Raw genomic sequence first — 23,371 nt, 5'->3', positions numbered from 1 at the left:
GATTAATATGCCACAGTTGGAAAAGTTTAGGTGGAATAATTTAAGAAACCAACGTTAATTCTTAAAAAAAAAAAGACATTGGTTACTTTCATTGTTATTACACACGTAAACCGATATTTTAGAATTATTATTAATTATTATTTTAGAATTTATAAAGTCTTTATTCGATTTGTTTTAGAGTTCTGCAAGTGATGGTTACCTACTGATTGTATCACAAAGAAATATTAGTATCAGTCAGCTTAGTCATTAATATTTAATATAGTAATTACGTAGGTTTATACATTTATATAGTATTGATATAATGAATTATAAAAGCTAAAACAAACAAAAGAATAAAGATAACTGAAACGGACGTTCTGACGACTGAAGCCACCCAAACGTCTGTTCAGATGCAAAAAATTAAAAAACACTTATAGTTGTATATCATTTAGCCAAGTTAGGTTTACTGTTTACTGATGGTAAGACTATGTGCAAGCTTGTCTGGGTAGGTACCACCCTCTTCTCAGATATTCTACTGCAAAACAGCAGTACTTGGTTTTGTTGTGTTCCGATTTTAAGTGTGAGTGGGACAGGCACAACGGACATATAATCAGTCAAAACATCTTAGTTCCCAAGGTTGGTGGCGCATTGGCGATGTAAGCGATGGTGAACATTTCATTTAATGCCCATGTCTATGGGCGGTGGTCACCACTTACCATCAGATGGCCCATTTGCTCGTCCGCCTATCTATTCTATATATTAAAAATTTGGTCCAGTGGTTAAAACGAGTAAAACTTTTAGGCCTGCAATCTTCCGTTAAGATTGCAGGCCTAAAACCGAGCGAGAATCAATAAGTTTTCATTCGTTTATTTTGTGTTTTTAATTTAATTCAGCGGTAAGGAAAAATCTTAAGGATTTTTTTATTACGTAATAACGAAAAATATATCAACTTGCCCTTGTTGGATGGAATTTTGCCAAATTAGTATCCTCCAACCCGCATTAGAGCAGTGTTCTCCTCGAAAGAAGATGCTATTAAACATGTGATTATATTTTTAGTACTTGTATAAATTTTATATATTACATAATATGTACCTACACCTACAACACGTCAGACGCCGCGTGAACAGCTCATTATACATATACGTCGAAGCTTCTGAGGTGATAACTTGCGAAAATTACGACGACGCCTTCTCTTCATTAGCGGGCGATATGGAGCGTGTTCTACAATTACTTCCTCATTATAGTTAAAATATAATTTTAATATAAAATAAATTAATAATAATTAAAAATAAAAATGTTTTAGCTAAAATTTCAATCCTAATCGGTTCCGATATTATAATTAAAATCAATTTTATTTGAAAGTTTTATACTATAGTTTACTTAGATATAAAATATCGAAATATTGTTTGAAATTTGAAAGCGTAGTTGAATAAGCTACAAACATTTAAAGGAGAATTAGTGTAATGTAATATTGTATCATATGAATCTGTGTATCTCTAAGCTGGCTTGCTCGTACATCATCATAGTTGTCTAGAAGTTTTCGTTCTCAAATTGCATAGTTTCCCAAGTATTAATCATTACATAACAGAGATAGTACACGAAATTGCGAGTGGCTCTTAATCAAGTAAACCACCGAAGTTGAAACTAAAAGCTAATGCAAACATTAAAATAGTTTGTGAATTTTAACACTCTTGTACAAATCTTTGCCTGAAAAATATTTACGATACATTTCGAACGAATGAACTTCGTCTTCTCCTTTTAAGAGTGTTTGATAAATCAGGTGAAGTAATAAATACAATTTTAATACGGTTGAGCCATGTAATGAGCAAGCTGACATAACAAAAGAAAAAAATATAACTTTTTCTTAAACGTAATAAAAACTCTTTACACATTTATATTATACAAATGACATTGCTTTCTTAGCAAAAGCGCCATACATATATATATATACTTATTTTAACTGAACAAAGAGGGTTCGGAGCTTATTCCACAACACTGCTTCTTGTGTGTTCTTGGATATATAGTAGGTTTTAAACTGTTTTCGATATTTACTTTCACAGTCGAGTTGTGGACTATAAGTGAAAAAAATTTACATAAAATGGCAGTAGTGCTTACCCGGAATTGTTATCTCAGATTTCGGTAATAATCCACGCTTTCCGTTTACTGTGTCAGCTGAGCTTAGTCTTAGTAAATAAAAAATATTATGTAATTGAAATTTGATACCAGGGATCAAACTAAATTATGCATCTTAAAATATGTGAAGTATGTTATATTTCATGATTGAATTCTCCAAGAAATCCTCATGTTTAAAAAAAATCCGGGTCGTAAATATACGCTGGAATGGCGGAACAGTGGATTAAGCATAGATCTCTGGTCTTTAGAGAAGAGGAACTTCGTCTACTAGCTCTACAATATTAAAACGGTATTTTAATTTTTTATTTTACTGACTCGAGTAACTATTTTAGATAAAATGAGTATGTGAAGTATTTTACTTTTTTATGTATATGTTCACCACAGCTTATAGGTAGTATCAACTTTTGAACACACCATACTCGCCATACGAGTTGGTGGCCCAACTCAAAAGTTGGTGAAACGTTACTTGTACGAAGTAATCAACAAAATATTACTGTGCCGTCAGCACATCGCCTTTTTAGTTGTAATCCATATTTGGCATGACGAAATCATAACAATTTCTTATTCGAATATTGTACATAAAACATTAATCAATCAGTCAGTACAGGGTACTCAAACAATTGTGACGTGTCGTAAATAAATATATATTATTCCTTCGGTCTTTGAGTATTGGCTAGCCTCATACATGGATCAGTCTCAGTAGTAACAGTATTATATGCCTCAGTATCTTAAGATAGCCTACACGCTCTATTAAATCTGAAGAGTTTGTTTCTTTGATTGGGCTAATCTATGGAACTACGATACGGACATGAAACAATATTTTTGCATTTACACAGCCCAGCCTCTTGAGGAAAGTGAAATATATAGGCTCATTAACATCACAATAAAGATTGCGTGGGCGGAGCAGGAACTTATAACGCGGGTGGAACCGCGTGATGCAGCTAGTAATTTCATTGATGATTGTGTTACACCTACTGTCATGCTGTGAACAAAGGCCTACCAACATGTAGAAATAACGTACGTTTATATTCATTATATATTTATGTGAAAACAGATCATTTCATGGATTTTACTTGGTCGTAGAACTTTGTGCAAGCCCGTTTGGTTAAGTCAAAGAAGAAATCTTTATTCAATATAGAAGCGTTACACTTGCTTATTGATTTTCATAAATCTACCACCGGTTCGAAAATAAACACCTCAGACCTGATAAGAACCGGCGAAAGAAACTTAGCGGTTTTTTTATATGTCATTCCTTTACAAGAAGTGCAATATATATACAACACTAGCTATTTTATATATACCTTTTTTTAATTTGAGGTAACCTGGAGGCGATCGTTTCATTCCCAGGGTGTGCAATCATTTAAAAAGTCATCGGATATGTAATATCCTTTAGCACAGAAGCGTTCCTTAACGATTCTTTTAAATTTCACAATTGAATATTTTTGAACGTTTTCTGGGATCCTGTTGTAAAAGCGTATACATTATCCCGTAAAAGACTTATAACCCTGTGTAATCTGGTAATAATGGTTGTAAGTGTATACTTGTTCCTGGTATTAACAGTATGTACGTCACAATTTCTAGGAAAATCTTTTATGTTTTTGCGTACATACATAACATTATCAAATATATATTGAGAATCGACAGTCATTATTTTAATTTCTTTAAATTTACATCTAAGTGTATCTTTAGGGCCCAGGTTATAAATTGCACGAATAGCCCTCTTCTGCAGTACAAAAATCGTATTAATATCGGCTGCCTTACCCCAGAGTAGAATGCCATAAGACATTATACTCTGAAAATAACTAAAATACACTAGGCGAGCCGTATCCACATCAGTCAACATTCTAATTTTTTTTACTGCGAAAGCTGCAGAGCTGAGTCTATTTGCCAATTTATTAATATGAGGGCCTCATTGAAGCTTAGAATCGATGGTGACACAAAGAAATTCTGTTGCTTCTACAGTATCTAAAGCTTCCCCATTTAAAAGTGCATTCGTTTTTACAAATTTCAAGTTGGGAGTAGTGAATTTAATACATTTTCTCTTTTTACTGTTTAACAGTAAATTATTAGCACTAAACCAATGTACTATTTCAGAGAGAGCATTGTTCACCTCGTCATATGTTAATAAACATATTTTTATTTTAAAAATCAAGGAAGTGTCATCGGCAAACAATACTATCTCATGTTTGTTATTTAGTAAATGTGGCAAGTCATTTATATAAATGAGGAACAGAAATGGACCAAGAATAGATCCTTGAGTGATCTATCCTATCACACCAACTGGAGTCCCGGGAGATCTCTTTCCATTTATGTCAACCCTCTGAATCCGATACTTTGAAGTACCATTTAATCACCAGGAGGCTCATTTGCCCTTTCGCCTACCTATTTTATATAAAAAATAGAATAAAGAAATTAAAGATCTTGTATTTGAAAATATCAGTACGTTATTTCCGTTTCTGATCGTCATCGGAAATGTTGAATTAAAAAGAATCGCTCTACAGATATGGTCTCCGGAGAATCGATTTGATTTTTTTCTGTGAGTCGCTAATTACTGCATTGATTGATTGATGAATCTTCGTTTTCTGATTCGATATCAATATCATGGCTATAATTAAAACTATTAAAATTATATAATGATGAAAGATGGTTACCAATTTAAGAAAATAACCATACATTCTTGTTAATCTTTAATTTATTAAATAAATAATTATAATTAAATTCTTGTGACGCCATAGGTTCTATTACTATTTAAAGGTTTGCAAAATTTTTGCTTAAGTACCTATGCAACATTATTCACATGTCTATTGAATTTTTAGTAGTAATTAATTCAATTTTTCAATAAGAATCCAAGAAAAGAATCTCTAAATAAACGCTAAAAAGATACAACAAGCAGTTTCGCTAAATAGAGAACTAACAATTGTTTTTTTGCGTCATGTAGCGTATACAGGAAACCTGAAAACGTTTTCGCAACTAGTTTGGTTAAATTATTACAGTTATTATTATTTCTGTACTAAAATTTCCGCTCGGTAATTAGTTATAAAATTTATATCGCCTTATCTAGGGCGACAGATGCAAATACAAAGACGCGGGTATAGGATCTTGCATGTATGGTTATTAATAATAATGTCCTCTGGACTGATTTCGGCCACGGCGGCCAATCTCAAGAGAGATTAGCCAACTACGCAGGAGATATAGTACACAAGTGTGTGCGCAAACACAGGTGCACTCTCTATTCCCTAACTCCCATAATCCGATGGGTTCCGCAATCCGACACGACCGGAAAGAGTTCAGGCGCAGGACCAAATGCTTCACATGTTTTCCGAGGCACGGGAGTGTATACACTTCTAACTTCCAGACTCCGGGCTGCTACTGAGAATTTTCTGACAGAAAAACCCAATAACTTTTCATTGGCCCGACCTGGACATTGAACCTAGGACCTTCGGGTCTGCGGCCTTACATCAAAGCCACTAGACCAACGAGACAGTCGTATGGTTGTTATAGTTATAGTAGTTATGTATGATTGATTTAAATGAGATTAAGATGAGTACCGGTGATGAATTTAAATCTTCTAATATTTTTGTTTTTTAGCAAAGTTCTTTAGTGAAATCTTGTTTGAAATAAGTATTCTTCGTGAGTAGAATAAAACTGATTCGTCAAAGGCGCTAAACCAGCCTCGCCAGCATAAGAAAGTCGTAGTCGTAAGAAACGGTTACTAAAATATAATCTCATTATATTAAGATTCGACGTGGTCCGTAGCCGTGGCTCGTAGCATTCGTAGCACGTCTACGAGCGCTTAAGTCGACCAATCGCTACGGAATCCACTTGGAATACATTCGCACCAATATTATTTATTTAATACTTACCTTTCGAATAAACGATTTATAAATAAGAATTATTGATATTTTTTTGCTTAATTGTCGTATAGTACATACATAGTGTTTCTAAATAGATTATTTTATATATATGAGTAAAATATAAAATACGGTACGGTTGGCGGTTGGGACATACATGTGCCAGATTTTCATCAGACACAGGTTAGTTTTCTCACGATGTTTTCATTCGCCTGCAAACAGAAAATTAATTATATTATGAATTTACAGAAAAAAAAAAGTTTTCCAGCCACTGAGCCGTCTCGGTTAATATTATTATTATATGTGATAATATTATATGATTATTAAATTAACGTGTTTGATTAGAACGAGTAACTACTTATCTTACTATTAATGTTTGTATTAATACTTTTATGAAAATTTAACTTAAAGTATAAAGTAAAAATTCTGTATGTGGTATGTTAAAAAAATAATTAAAAGAATAAATTTAACACGACGATTGAGATAAAAATGAAACATTAAATGATTTAAAAAGCCAGGGATTAGCGCGTTCGTATCGTATTGAAACGAGACGCTAAAACCGAGTTCAGTGGTTTTTTAATTAATTTTTCATCTCGGGCAAGCCTCGCGGTCGACGGATGGATCGTTAAAAATGTAAGTCTTTCATGTGTGTATGTACGTATATCTCTTTATATATAGCCGAAACCTGTATATAGGATTAAGTTTTTTATTAATATTTTTATTGCTTGCTAGTGCTAGAATATTTGTATAGATAAAAAATAAGTAGAAACTCCGATACCAAAAGATCCCTATCGCCTAGCTGGGTAATAAATTTGTGTAACAAGAAAATTTAATCGAGTTTTTGTTTGGATTTTAACCCGCGATGTAGAAGTACTGTTTATTTGTAAATTTTTAGGTAGTAAATCACATTATTGAGCGATTCCAATGCTTTTAATCTTATTTTGAAAATATTTTCATTCGGATATATATTTTATTAAATGTGAATTGAAGATTTGATTTGATTCCTAAGTTATCAAAATGGTATATGGAATCTGCAGATATCGAATCCTATTCAGTGTAGTCATATTATATCAGTCCTGCATACTCATATTTTTCGACGAATGCGTCTCGCGTCTCCCTTAGTTATACAATAGTACGTGGACGAAATTGTAATTTTTCCAATTTTCTCTCACGGACGAGGGTACAAATAGATAAAGTGAGGATCGCGCTTGATGTAAGTAATGTCAGATGATTTTATTAGCGTATTACGTTTAATTTCGTTCCATTTTAATTTATATAAATCAAGAAAAAAATATAAAAGAGAGAAATAAAAATAAATCTAATAAAAATAATTTAAAACAAAATCTGCTTGTCTTTATTTCAATTAAGTCTGTGTGTATTTGTTGAGAATAGTTAATTACCTCATTAGCTGTAAACCTCTTCCGGATATCCGAATCGGTGAACTGTCAGCCTTTTCAAATATATCAAGCCCAAAAACTTCACCCGATAGTGTATATTAACACGCTATTGCATTTATTTATAAGCAACAGGTAGAATTTTACCAACAAAAAAGAAAAGACAGACTTAAATTGGGAATACCCTTTTACATATTTTTTAAATAATTACTGTCAGTAGTATTTTAACATAACTTGCACCGAATAGGGTTTTAAAAGTCTGTTATATTGAATCAAGAAGTTAAATATTCTGGCGGTGGAACTAAGAAAACTCTGTTAGACAATGCGAACGTGCGACAATGCAATGAGAGACGTGAGTTGCACATTTCGAATCCGTATATAAAAACGATCGTGCGGCCTCACAGAGGATGGCCATGGTATTATATTGTTAAAAAGCACTATAACTATAACTCGGTTCTTTCCTGTACGAGTTGTTGTTTTCGTATGTTCTTGACTCTTATGAAATCTGAAAAAGCAGTGAAAACTATGATTTAAAAAAAATAAGTATATAATATATATAGTGAAAACCATGGATGGATAAATATGAATATTTGCTATAACCTAGTTTTATTTTTGCCTCAATTCCTAAACGATATACGGTTCCCATGATGAAGAATATCCTGACCTGTTACTAGACATCCGTATTGCCATAGCTTTAAGATAAACGTTTCTCATATAGAGAACTTTATTTTGTTGAATATGTAATCGGACGTGAAAATGGACCACCTGAAATACTAAACTACGAAATATTCATAATTCACAATTACATCAAAAAAGCGCTACCAACCATTATAACTAAGATTTTATGTCCACACTCGCCCTTCAAACCGGAACACAACAATAAGAATTATGCTGTATGGCGGGAGAATATCTACATAGAGAAAAACATAGCGAAATTAAAATGATTATAAAAATGAAGGAATATTTTTTTACTTATAATACCGAAATAAAACCAGACGACTCGTCATTCGATACTTGCCAGTTTAGTAATTTTATAATTATTTTTTTAGTGATCAATCAACATGCGATTAAATGCAATTATACGAAATAGAGAAAAAAGCCGAGATGGCCTTGTGGTTAGTACGCGAATTCGGACAAGACCTGTCCCTGCGAGCAGTCGTCTCAGCGACGCTCCGCAGGGAATCGGCGTGGAGGGCCGTAGCCTGCTTCTGTGAGACCGTCATGGTCCAGAAGGAGACGGTGGAGCGGAATCGGGAAAGGGCCGATCTTGCTCGGCGGAGACGACGTTGGCGTCATCTCGGCCCTCTCACAGCCCCGACGCCCGGGGCTTTAAAGATAGGGCATAGCCCTGGGCCGTGAATGCGTTAGGTGGGGGCCTCGCGTGTCTTATTTCAGATGGCCCTGAGGAGGATGGCAGCCGGGATGGCCTTGCGCTGCGGTACGCACTAGCGAGGAGTGCGGGGGGGGGGCGAGATTACCTTCGCTCCCTGAGGAGAGCTCCGTCGAGCCACGAGCGAAGCAAAGCACGGGAGAGGCCGCGGATGCGTTATATCAACACGATCCCGCAGCCTCTCCTATCCTCTCCATCGCAGTGGTTTTAGTGGGTAAGAATCCCACATAACCCAGTTCTCCTTCCATCGGAGCTAAGTACCTTTCTGAAGATTTCTACTGCGTGGAAAAAAAATGGTTAGAACGCGTGAATTTTAACCGATGATCGTGGGTTCAAACCCGGGCAAGCACCACTGAACTTTCATGTGTTTAGTTTGTGTTTATAATTCATCTCGTGCGTGAAGGTGAAGAAAAACATCGTGAGAAAACCTGCATGTGCGTGGCTCAAAAAAGGAGAGGAGGCCTTAGCCCAGCTTTGGGACATTCACAGTCTGTTACATACGCAACAGGTAGCGGTTAATCAGACATCCTAGGATTGCGAACAAAAAACAAATTTATTTTCACCCCGTTGTTTATCAGAGCGGTTAATTCTATCCGTCCGCGTGGGGTCTGTAAATATTATATCATTTCTTAATCGCATGGACACAAGAGTAATTTGTATTAAATTTGTAATCTGTTTACAAGTGTGTGTTGTTTGCGACTAATTGCTATCTTTGTCATATTAATATTTAGGGAAACATGTACATGCTTGCATGTTACTTTTATCTACATTCGAAATGGTCATGGGTTTTCGCTTATATTTCTTGCATATAACAGAATATCGGCTGAGCGTTGTAAAATTTCTCATAAAATTTATTTAAGCATCGAAGACGGCTTAATCAAAGATTGCGTTTCAAACCCGGGCAAGGAATACTGAGTTTTTAATTGTTAAATTGGTATTTTTAATTCACCTCTTGTTCGACGGTGAAGGAAAACATCAGGGAGAAAACAACGCGTCAGGTGTAATTCTGTCATATTTGTATTCACACAAGGCTGGGCAAGACTTTTGAGCAGCAGTAGGTTTAGGCTGTTACTTAACTTGTTATTTTATGTGAATTGCACACAAAAAGAAATATTTATTTATTTAATCTTAGGATTACAAACAGTTACGACATACATAAAATATTATCACATTAAAAAAATCATATACGAATCAAGTCTTCAAAAATATGAATTAAAAATACATGGCAGAATAAATCACAAATTAAAATGATAGATTTATTAAAATTTTACAGAATATGACCAAATTAATAAATAATTCTGTAAAAAATATTAACATTTTTTATTGTATTAAATAGGCAGATTGGCAAGTGATGGGAAGTGGTCACCACCGCCCGTAGACATTAGCACTATAAATAATATTAACCATCGCCAATATACCACCAAACTTGGGAATTAAGATTTTATGTCCGTAGGTACACTGGCTCACTCATCCTCCACCCCGTACACTACAATACTAGGTATTGCTGCTTGGCGTAGAATATATGACGAGTGGTTGGTACCTACCCAAACGGGCCTGCACAAAACCTTACCACCAAGTAAATATGTAACACTTCATAAACAAACTAGAAATTAATTACAGATTTGATAAAGAACATTAAGGAATAAATGAATGCTTATTCCTTAATGAGCTTTATTTCAGTCTAGTCGACAAAGAATAAAAACGATACTAATATTATAAATTCAAAAGTTAATGCCTGTCTGTTACGCTTTCATGACTACCAATGAGCAGATTTTGTTGAAAGTTAGAATAAAGTAAGTTTGAACCCCAATAAAGGATTAGGCTACCGTTTTATACTGAACAACCCACCTCCTAACATGTGGGCGAAGTTGCAAGCGAAAACCAGTTCTTAATAAAGATTCATGTCGACGACTGAAGATGAAAATTGTTTAATATTTACTTTTTCCTAACATTTATTTTTATAGAATTATATCAATGCCCGTTTTAAGTAATTACTTATATCCTTATTTAGCCTTCCAATTAAGCGTAAATTATTTGCCAGAACATTAGTCCAAGGGGCAGGATTGTATCTACGACTCTTACATCGCTAGCCGTTCCGAAAATCATTACGCTCTCGACGTTTATCCATATCCACACGTTTTCATTAGAAACGGATGATGAGGTCAGGTGTATTTGCAGACTGTTTTATTAGAATTTATGTTGCAGCCACCGTGCATCTGCTTTTGTGATAACCAATACGTTCTAATCTATTTTGCTTTTAGTTTTGAAATTGTATTCGTTCATAGTTTTTGTGGAAATTCGCGAGGAAATTATTTAAGCGTACTTACATTAGTCTAATTTTCACTATGGAATATAATATACATACATTATATCATACATACATAGTGAATATTAAAGTAATTTTTTATCCTCTTTTTATCCAATTTTTTTTTGCCAATTTATATTAACTTTTGATTATTATATCGATACTTTTGCTATTATGAACTATCTTTAAAAAAATCCTCTTGGTTGTTTATTCGATAAACTCGGCCACTATTTGGATTTGGACCAATTTCTACTGGCGGGAGCCAGCAAACCTTACAGGAAACGTCATAATCATATGATAGGTGCGGCGCATTGCGCCCACCTGTCGCCGCGCGTGCGTCCCGCGGTGACGTCACACCGACCGCGCCCGACCGCCGCCGGGGCCGCCCGACCGCCAGCCAGCCAGCCGGACCGGATTGATCCGCTAACACTTCACCGACACTTCGCCAACTGCTAATCAAATGAGTCAAAAGTCTCCGAAATGCATAAAAACATAAATAGCAGCGACTTACCTATCTGAAGTTTCTAACTCTCGTACCAATATTTGCCAGCCTTGTCCAAACCTAATAAGCCCAAATTAAAACACATCAGGGAGCGATCTCATGGCATGTCTCACTGACTCCTTATCTAGTTCTTAATCCAAGATAAATATTACATCAATCGGGGGTGGAGACGGTGGCGCACGCAGGCGCGGACGTCGCCGGCCCAGTCCCGCTCCGGCTGCGCTGCCCGCCGCACATCGCTCTCGCGGGCGCCCGACCCGGCGGCGACTCGCTCGCTGCCTTCTAGGACTCCCGTAAATAATCGCGCTACCGTTATCAAAGTTCGGACCTCCGCTGAGCGTCGAAGTCGAAAACGCGCTTTGAAACCCTCCGCCGACCGCGCTGTATCCACGTGCCCATCTCGTTGCGTAAGTCGCGAAATCTCCAAAACGAACTGAATCTCCTTTGACACACAAGAAAAACAAATAGCACACATCGTAATCGATCAGCGTATCATTGCTGGTTTGTTATTGCAGCCATGTGTGTTTATATTGCGACCGAAGTAAATAGTGTATCAGCTTGAGCGTGTTAGGGAGGTTAGAAGTGGCTTTCTTTTTTAATAGGTTAATCCGCAGACTGCGGGCGCGGTCTTTTTAACCTTACAGTACAAAAGTGCTGGTTGACCTTAAAACCGCGCGGCGACACCTGATTTGTTTGCGGCTAGAAACGGTTACAACTATGTTCTTTAATTGACGCTCCAAACATTCAAATTTGCGTGTTTACATCACAAGATTATGTTTGATGTACGAGTACGGTATAAAACCACACACGCATGACGGGACTAATCCCACCCACTAATAGTCACAAACGGTCGTTAATACTACTACATAAGTATAAATAAATGAATAAACAAACTTCATTTGAATTCGGCACTCTTGTATTCCGAACAGCCTCTTCAATTTTTTTAATCGTCTTTAACGACTTCTTACGCTAATTAATGGCGTCTGACGCTTAAGGAATTAGAAATTTCGACAAAAATTTATATTAGCCCTTAACGCGGCCTTATAAACTTTAAAGGTAACTTCGTTTTAGACTTAATTATGCTAATTTTACTCGTTTCTTTTGTATTTTTTTTCATCGCCTTCTAGTCTTTCTTACAGTACTCTGCTTATAAACACGAAAATATTGATAATTCTGGGTAAATTAGATACCTTTAATTGTAATAGCGTTAACAAAAATCGTTTAATTCATCAATCAATCAATCGTTCAAAATGTATGTAGTATCGGTTGAGTGTGTTTCATTATCATTTGATAATTTGGAGCTTTCTTATATGAAGTAAAAAAATACAGTTATTGTAATGGTAATTGTAGAGTATAAAATATTTATAATTCGAATCTTTGAGTCGCAAGAAGCTGCCAAGAATATGCTACAGCTATCTTCATAATTACATAAACAATACGAAGTATAAGATATCTCAAAGCCAAACCAACTCCGCAGGATATATTATAGTGCACAAGTGTGTGCGTTAACACACGTACTTTCTATATGTCCTTACTCTTGACGTTAATATGTCAATCCGAAACGATAACATTTTATTGCCTCGACCCTGGGTCTGAGGCCAGGACCATAGAATATTCATTTTCCAATGGAAATTCAATACATAAAATAGGTATATAACTAAATATCGAAAAAATAAATACCAATATAGTTCATTTATTGACAAAAACAACAACGAATAATATTTTTCACAAGTCTTAATTTTATTAAAATTGTAAGTAAGGCCAGGCCATATTCATTTCATTTTTGTTGTTTTTTTTTTGTCTCGATCTGGAGATCAATAACGTATTGTTTTTGTTTTTTTTTAATTAGACAGCAGCCTTGCTTTTTTTGGTCTCATATCGTAAAACAGCCTTTATACATTGACTGTAATCTCTAAGTCTTAATACACGTATTATATTTTAACTCTTTTAATTAAGTTACACCAAGGATCTTATATTTTCTCGTACTAGTCCTTGTAAGATAGGTAATTGCTTAATATATAATTAATAGATGATGTTTATTACACAAAACAAGAATAAATAGATGATAAAAAATCGTCGAGTTAGTATTCATTATTGTACATTGTGTATAAGTTTGTATATATTTGACTGTGTATCTCATTTAAGGATAAGCGTTCCTGAGTTCCTTGCCGGTTCTTCTCGATATCTACAACCGGTACCTTCAGATTCAATAAAATCCAGTAACATGATTCAAAAATACTTATAGTAACTTACTTAAATATAGTATATTTTTATTTTTTTTCTCGGTAGAATCTGGAACCGGTTTTAGCTTTACATTTAATTCAGTACTTGTGACATGACTATCCAAAAGTGCTCTTATAAGCTAAGTTGAATAAATAATTATTTGATTTGAGTTTTGATATTGCTATATATTTTGATATATATATATATATATATATACATATGTTTTTTTCTTTATTTGTCGTTGTTTTCAGTAGGCTTATTATAATAACATTATTGTAATTTATTTATAATTTCGAAATCAAAATCAAGCTTATTTTTTTAATTGTTTGTAATATTAATATATAAAAAAAAAAACAAAATAAATTTTCTAATGTGTCGTTATATGATCTCGTGTCGTTCTTATTATTATTATTTAAATTAATTTTATATAATCTATACATATGTATTTACATAATTACATGGCTGTAATACTATGTGATAAGTATCCTATCCAACTTATAGTATATTAGCTGTCGGCTCCGACTTCCTCCTGTTTGATCAATTATCTTTTTTACGCTAATGTCTTTTATATGAAGAAAATCGATGCCTATGGTTACATTATTGCAATTTTTGTAGGGATCTCTAACTTCCTTTAAAATTAAATATGCTACTAGCTTATGTTACTCGCTGATGGAAAGAAATTTTAAAATCGATTATAAATCGAGAAGATAAGATTTTGAGTTTATCTATTACAAATAAACATACAAAAAATGAAAACTCCTCTTTATATTATTAATATGAATATAGATAATCGTTATATTGGTAAAAACACAAATAATAATGTCCTCCAGACCGATTTCGGCCACGGCGGCCAATCTCAAGAGAGATTAGCCAACTACGCAGGAGATATTATAGTCCACAAGTGTGTGTGCAAACACAGATGCACACTCTATTCCCTAACTCTCATAATCCGATGGGACGGCAATCCGACACGACCGGAAAGAGTTCAGGCGCAGGACCAACAGCTTTACGTGCTTTCCAAGGCACGGGAGTGTACACACTTCCAACTTCCAGACTCCGGGCTGCTACTGAGAATTTTTCTGACAGAAAAACCCAATAACTTTTTATTGGCCCGACCTGGGAATTGAACCCAGGACCTCCGAGTCTGCGGCCTTATATCAAGCCACTAGACCAACGAGGCAGTCAAAACACAAATAATGTCAACTTAAAGTAAGACTTATGAGTAAAGATTAAACCAATCTGAATCAATACTAAACGCCCATTGGTCGCTTATTGCGTCATCGGCCGCCATTGACCAATGACCATTAAAATTAAAGTAAAATTAATTAATCCGACTTTGATTAACTTAACAGAGACAAAAGGATAATATCTTAATTATTGATAGCCAAACGTGATATCAATTAGTCTTGATAAATAGCAATACTTAGTAATAGTTGTGTTCCGATTTGAATGATGAATGAGCCAGTGTTCCCAAGGTTGGTGGCGCATTGACGATGCCAGGAATGGTTACTATTTCGTACAGCACCAATGCCGGGTCGGAGGTCGTGGTGCCCACTTACCATCAATCAGAAGGCCCATGTGCATGTTCGCCAACCTATTTTATACAAAAAATGAAGTGAAGTGGTAATTTAGTACAATGAAGCCATTTAACAATCTAACGACACCATTCCTATATATTTCCACAACACAAAGGAACAATATATTCAAATGGATTGCATTCTACCGCCAACTTAGACTTAGGTTTATGTGCAATTTTGTTACAGCCGCGTAAATAAATGATTTTGATTAAAAACAATTTGATAATTTTAAAGTTTAAATCAATTTGAATTGTTAAAACATTATGTACATAACTTCCTATTTATAATCTTGATCACTATCCTCTATTAAATAGAGTATTTATTGATTTAATCAAAAACAAATATTGGACGTGAGACCATAACGAACTAGTCTATCGTCGCCTATTAATGTTTTTGTCGTTTGTCTAGTTTATATTTTTTTATGTTGTTCGGAATTTGTGAAACATGCTTTGTGTCTTTTATGCGTTTACTGATTGTCTGCACATACTATATACGTTGCGCTCTTCTTTCGTCTCTTTTAACTCCCGATCCCGATTTGCTATCTACAAATTTCATATTTCAGAAACTTTGTTTATTACAGTTATTTAAAGAAACGATTTGTGAAAATATTAAACGTTTATTGTTTATGGCTCCTCCAAATTAATATTATTTCATTGATTTAAAGATGCGTTTACATTAGACGATTAATGTTCATGAACCCATTTGAATCCCTAAAAGATATTTCCAACAAATTGAAGCATCAAAAATCGATTCAGTTAAACTTTGTCAATTTTAAACTTTTGTTGATTTGAAAAGTATTATTTTCAATAATTTTCTATTTCAAGTTGTGCAATAAATGTTTGTCAACTAAAATAGAATCCAACTATACCTACCTATCTAGATAGGATACTGTAATTGTTAGTTAAATTAATTTAACATATTATAATCCGTTGTTTGAATGGTCATTTACAGATAGATTTCATTTTAAGCTATTAATATTTTTATAGAATTTTTAAACTTAATCTATAAATAGGTTGCGCAGGAAATCGGAACAATTTTCGTTTAAAATGAATACTGAAAATTGAGTTTCTTTGAACAAGCTGTATTGAAATGAACTATAGCCGGTTTCAATTTCTACTTTACCTTGTTACGTCAACGAACAATCCTGTGTTCCAATTTTGAAACATTATCATAAATTCATACTCAGTATGTGCATACGCAATATTGCTTGCTTTTTATATCTGTATAGTAACATTTTGTATTGTTTTAAGCGATATTTTGTTCAGAAACTTCTATTTTAAATATTGAAGAATTTAATTTGGTTATAAATGGTTGGTTTATTTAGCAGAATTTTGTTATATTTGTTGATATAAATTGCTACACGCAATTTTACTTGCGTTAATTGTTACCTCGTCAGTCATAGTGTGATGTTATCAAGTATTTCTTCTCGATATATAAGCTGTCTAGATCAAAATGGTTTTTGTAATCGTTGATAGATTCTTAAAATGCTTTTAAATAGATTTTATTATAGTTAAAATAATATTATAAACACTATAAGATCATACGATCAGGCGTTTGTACATTACACGTGGAAACTTCTAGATAATAATGATTTGGTGCCTTATATTCTGACTAAATATTTTTTACGGAAATGATGCCCCATATGCTATATTTCTATGTTTTACACAATCGATCAAGCGGGTGTGTAGTATTTATTTTAATTTAATTATATTCGGATTGTTTTATTATTATACAATAATAGATAGGCAGACTAGCAAATGGACCACCTGTTAACCATCGCCCATAGACGTTGCCACTATAACAAATATTAACCATCCCTTACATAAGCAAAACTAATTTCATCGAAATTCTGCCACATGTGTATTCCACCAAACCGCATTGGAGCAGCGTGGTGGAATAAGCTCTAAACCTTCTCCTCAAATAGGGAGAGGAGGCCTTAGCCCAGCAGTGGGACATTTACAGGCTGTTACTTTACTTTACTGTACATAAGCAATGCGCCACCAACCTAGGGAACTAAGTTATTATGTTACTTACTCATCCTTCCAACCGGAAAACAACAATTCTAAGTACTGCTGTTCGGTGGTGGAATATGTGATGGGTGGGTGGTATCCATCCAGTGTTTGCACAAAGCCAAGTAAAGTTTTAATAACGATATATATACATAATATATATTATTTCTCCTGAAGTTTTGACATAGTTCCACCTGTTTATATATGTATTTATGTATCACAATTTAATCATCTTGATACATGTACAACACGTACTCATTCTATAATATCTCAAATAGGACAATTTAATTAAATATTTTTCTATCGTGTTTAAATAAAATCAGATATGTTTTTATTATTATTGACCATTACAAAGCCAACAGAAAGGCTAACGTAACCGTAAAGCGAGTTAGTGTAAAAACTCAACCTTCAATGTTTTGAAATCACGAACCCCGACAATGTATCGTAACTATTGAAATATTTCATTAAAACACTGCAATAAAGCCTTAATAGCCTAGCGATATTAAAAGAAAGTTCGTAGGTTCGATTTTGAAGCTTTATTGTATAAGTTTGACGCAAATTAAACTAATATTACTTATAATGCAATTTTGGTCGAAATAATATTGCCATAAACTGGCAAAATAAAAACTATTTAAGTTCCAAAAAATAGCATATTTAGTTTTATAAATGTAAGTAATGAAAAATATCGGTATCATTATCGGTTATTAGGTTAATTTTTTGCTTACTACTTATTATTAAAATGAAAGAATTATAGACTTCATCGTGAGCCAATCGTAGTCCACTACTGGGCATACTTGTATAGGCTTCTGCTTAAGGGTTAAGTGGATAAAAATCATCTATTGATTAATATATATGTAATAACATTGCGCATGTATATTAACATCAACATTTACTAATAATTTCTAAAATCTTGTACCCACGGCGTCATCAATAAACTCAAATACTAACTTTATTTATATAATATAAATATTAGAATATATGTGTGTATGTAATACACATTGACGGTTACGTTGGTTTACCAGTAAGGCTTCCATGTTTTTTTCCGACATCTTCAATAATTTTCATATTTCAGCCAATTTACACAAATTTATCCGTTATCAATTATATATAAACCGTAACCGTATGAAAATCTGGAAGTTTATCACAATCAGACAGACATAAAGACAAACACGGCAGAAGACTTTGTTTTATAATATGTAGTGATATATGAATATATAAGATCTATATAATTTATGTTTCAAGTTTCTGATATTACACTCGATATTAATTAAAATAAACTCGAATGTTTTAGACACACGCTCACACATACATATTATAAATTGAAGATATTAAATATAACGAATTCCTTGAACGGGTTATAATTTCCCGCAAGCTGCTAATCCCATCTAATTTCAACAAAGGGCGTTTAGTGTTTAATTAAACGTTCTAGTCTAGAACTCGATGACGTTAGAACAAATTGTAGATTCGTTTGATACGCTTCTCTTAATTAAATTAACTAATAGTTTTGAATACAGTGATGTTGGGTATTTTATGTATTAAATGTTTAATATTTTCAGTTTATTGTTTGATATTAGAATTCGGTTTTACCTGTGTTTGTATTAGTTTGTTTGTGTGTATTAGTGTGTGTGTGTGTGTGTTTTAAAATTACTTTCGATATTAACAAGAATAAAAATTCAAACTTTTGAGGAATGTATTAGCATTTGTGCGTTATTTATATGCATGTGTGTTGGTGTGTATTTATTTATGTTTGTATATATATGTGTCAGCAAGCGATTACTAATATAAGGTTATAGTATTCATTTCCACTGGCAAGTCAAGTGTTCATTTCCACGGGCTAGACAAAAACACAACATTACTATGGTTTATAGTTTTGTTTTGTTTATATTTTTAAACATAGTTAATTCGAATAGATTTTTGTCTTAAAAACTTACATAGTGAAAAAAGTTACGATGGACAATTTTATGACTTACGAATTAGAAGTTTGCCCCGACGGTTTTATGGCGGTTAATTTCGGAGGGAAAGCGCGACGTGCGTGCTAACAGACTGCCAATAAAATTAATTGAATTGAAAAAAAGCTAGTACCACTCGAAGTATTTCAACCTTTATCGCTATAATTTGAAAAAAAATGTTTTAGAAAAGTTATTATCGTATGACTTTACTCATTAACTGATGTTCGATTCGAATTATGATTATTTTCAATGATAAATCCGTAAATGAAATGTTTTTGTAATATAAGTATGTTCTTACATTCTTAAAAATTACATATTACTTATCAAAAGACACTTCCATATTAAAAAATATTGAAATATTATTATTTTATCGACATCGTTATTGCCGATCTTGACTTGCTATTAAAGATACACCACTGTGAGACGGAGAGACAGCATAATATTTTTAAACGTATCTTTCAAAATTAAAAGATATCATTTACTTATGTATTATTATCACATAATAGAGGTTATAGATAATAACTTGTATTTTTTTTAGTTTATAGAATAGGAAAGCGGACGATCATATGGGCCACCTGATGGTAAGGGGTCACCAACGCCCATAGACATTGGTATTGTAAGAAATATTAACCATCGCTTACGCCACCAAGCTTGGGAACTAAGATGTCATGTCCCTTGTGTCTGTAATTACACCGGCTCACTCACCCTTCACTAAGTTACAAACTTTACATTCTCGTATAAACGTCCCGACTCGAATTCGACATTGAAACTCCTACATAAGTTTAATTTTTATATATATTTTTTTCTGAATAATACGCTTGCTTTATTCACAAAGGTTAATAATCCTAGTCGCCTAGGCCCTAATAAACTTAGGTATGCTAGGATTACATAGCTCACCTGTGTTTTACATTCAGGTCAAGCGAGGGGATTACACGCAACGCGTTGCTAATAAACAATGAAGATTGTCTTGATTGGAAATGGTATCGAACACTGTATTGCCCTTATGATTGTAATATATGTCGGTACGAATATTATTATTTTTAATCAAATTTATTCCTAATTAAAATTCATCATTGTATTTACTAATTGCACTGAATAATTTAATTTTAATATATTAAATAAAAATGAAGTCGATGACACACTGCTTGCTAATACACTAATTAACTAAATAACTTTTTTTTTTAAGTTTTTTTGTAATTTAAACCTGTAGATGTAATATTTTTTTTGCTAATAATGAAATGTGGTGTTACTTATAGAATACAGGTTTGATCTGTGTCGGTTATTGCACAGTATATTTACATATCAATGCTATCATAAATATTATAGATATCATAGGAAATATTAAACCTTATTATTTGATAGAAGCATATGATTTCCGTGCTAATTTAAGTTATAAAAAAATTACGTCACTTCTATTATATGATTAGCTTAAAAGTAAGTTTGGCTAACATAAGACTACTTTACAGCCTATTTGACGTAAAACCTGGTATAGTACATATGTAAACGTCAACAGTATCAGTACATACAAATGCAAACCCTAAGGCTTATTTCACTTAGAAGCAAATTAGTTACAGGGTTTTGCATTTCTATTTACTAGGCAGTGTTAAGCTCAGGGGCTATAATCATTGTAGAATCGCTATCGCATTCACGATTATTGATCGGGAAACACGTGAGGAGTTGTGATGTACGCTCAGTAGTTATTCTTAACGCTCACTTGGAACTAATCAAAGATTAAAACGGAAACAGTTAGAAACGGAAAAAGTTTTTAATGAAAAACAAATGCCTCGCTGGATTTTTTTTCAAAAAACGACGTTTCGTCACGTGATAATCAATATTCATCACGAGATTTTGATAGAGTTTTAAATTATTTGCCGTAATGACTGATTATAATGTTTTTTATTTTTTTATAACAACAACTGGTTCGTTTGCAACTAACTACTAAAACATGGATACGTAAACACATTGTTGATTTTGATCGTAACGTTTTGAGAGACGAACTAACAAACCTATAAAATTAAAGAACAATTTGGGGTACACTAATATTTCGTAAATACAAAATATGCTTGTAAGCAGACTATGTTAATATTAATAAAAAATCATACCCAAAGGTTGTTGGGAAGAGATCGCTCTTTTAGCGATAAGACCGCCTTTTGTACAAAATAGTTTTCGTTTCTTTTGTGCATATTTTACTCTATTATATTAAAAAACAACAAATTAATATATATATTTTTTAAATAATGTAAAAGGTCTTGTTAGAAAAAACGTATCAGAGTACATCCGTATTAATTTCCTCAACCGAGAATTAACTTACGTTGTAAAGAAATCCCGCCAAATTGATTTCGCAAATCATTTTAAGAAAGAACAATTCTTGATTTTTTTTTCTCTCTTGCCAATAAAACGGGTAATAGAGCGTGAGATAAAAGACAATTAGACTTTGAATGGAGTACTTTATTAAATAAAACGGGGGTACGTTTGTTCTTATAAGGGATGAGCATTGAGTTTTTTTGGTAAACTCAGAAAGCTATGTTTAAAAAATAGTTAATTAATGTGCGTAACTTAGTATTTGTAATAATTATTTTATAGTTTAAATCGTAACTAATATTATATTATAAAACATTTTCGTTGTCAGGGGTGATGGTCATACCTTGCATCTGACCCTCTATATTCACACGCGGGAGAAGCCGCGGGCGAAAAAGAGTTAATCTTGTAATGTAAAATACTAGCGAAGAAAACCGAAAAGGGCATCTGTAGTTATTTATTTTTATTAACATATAAATATTAATTAAAGACAAAAGTAATCAAAGAATACGTTTTCTTTATCATCTATTTAATATTATAATACTTATATGTAAATAAAATTGTGGATATACAAATATATCGGATTTAAACTCGGAAAAGAAAAATATATGTGATTTTCATTTTATTACATCTGCTCCTAATAATCATCTCGTTCGCGGATGAGAAGGAAAACTTGCATGTGTCCAATGAAATTTTGCCACATTTACATCATCTAACTCGCAGGAAAGTATCTTGATTTAAACATTATTCTGCTTAGCATGATAATCTGCGCCCATCGGTGGTAAATTCGTGTTACTTTATATATATTCTGGCTTAAAAATAACGCTAAAAACACACTTCCGGAAACAAGTACATCATACATCTGTATAATGAAATACTACTGTACCCATAATCACCGAGCAAACTCGTGTAAAGCATCTTTGTCAGGTTGACGAGCATTCCTTGAAAAATTACATAATTAACTAGATTAATAATTATGTTCATTAAAATATACTAAGAAATAAGAATAAATTATTTTGATATAATTAAAGACTGTTTAAATTCATAATGTTTTACTACTGCATAAACACAATAAGTAAAAATAAACTTGTAAACATCATTTTTCGTTAATCAATAAACATTCTTATATTACCGGTACTGGCTATTCAATCCTATATTAAATTCCGGTCACATAATTTTACAGTAAGCAATGAAAATACTTAAACCTCATGTTGAAAAAGTGGGATAATTATCTTATATTATTCTTTATTTAAGTTTTTTTTTTATAGAATAGGAAGGTGGACGAGCATATGGTCCACCTGATGGTAAGTGGTCACCAAACGCCCTTAGACATTGGCATTGTAAGAAATGTCAACCATCGCTTATAGCCAATGCGCCACCAACCTTGGGAACTAAGATTTTATGTCCCTTGTGCCTGTAATTACACTGGCTCACTCACCCTTCAAATCGGAACACAACAATATCAAGTATTGCTGTTTTGCGGTAGAATATCTTATGAGTGGGTGGTACCTACCCAGACGAGCTTGCACAAAGCCCTACCACCAGTTTATATAGTTGATATAATAGCTTGGAGACAGAGCTTGTAGTATTCTTTGATTTTCATAAATTTCAATTTATATGATTGATCTTCTTTTTTGTCCTCGCCTTATCCCGTTCAGCTTTCCTTATCATACGATGCCACGTAGACCGTGTGTTCGCGTCATCGGTGGGGCCGAGGCATTTCATGTCCCTCTGGACATTTGTCATCGAAGTGGTTTGGGT

General features: G+C 33.4%; 2 protein-coding genes across 6 annotated transcripts in view; one reads left to right on the top strand and one right to left on the bottom strand.

The window, feature by feature from the left end:
• The window catches only part of LOC126771590 (zinc finger and BTB domain-containing protein 17-like), a 299,967-nt gene that overhangs the window by 83,127 nt on the left and 193,469 nt on the right, over positions 1-23,371 (bottom strand). The window lies entirely within an intron of this gene.
• The window catches only part of LOC126771587 (atypical protein kinase C), a 216,332-nt gene that overhangs the window by 74,719 nt on the left and 118,242 nt on the right, over positions 1-23,371 (top strand). The window contains exon 1 of one of the 5 annotated variants that reach the window (XM_050491551.1): positions 11,779-11,961. The exons of the other annotated variants lie outside the window; for them this stretch is intronic. The gene's annotated coding sequence lies outside the window, so the exon portion shown is untranslated. Of the gene's footprint in view, positions 1-11,778; positions 11,962-23,371 lie in introns of those variants that run through there. 5 annotated transcript variants of the gene reach the window in all.

This window comes from Nymphalis io, chromosome 11 (genome assembly GCF_905147045.1).
Source record: "Nymphalis io chromosome 11, ilAglIoxx1.1, whole genome shotgun sequence".
Lineage (NCBI taxonomy): Eukaryota > Metazoa > Arthropoda > Insecta > Lepidoptera > Nymphalidae > Nymphalis > Nymphalis io.
Note: the sequence above shows the minus strand (reverse complement) of the source record. Positions and strands in the feature narration are given on the sequence as shown.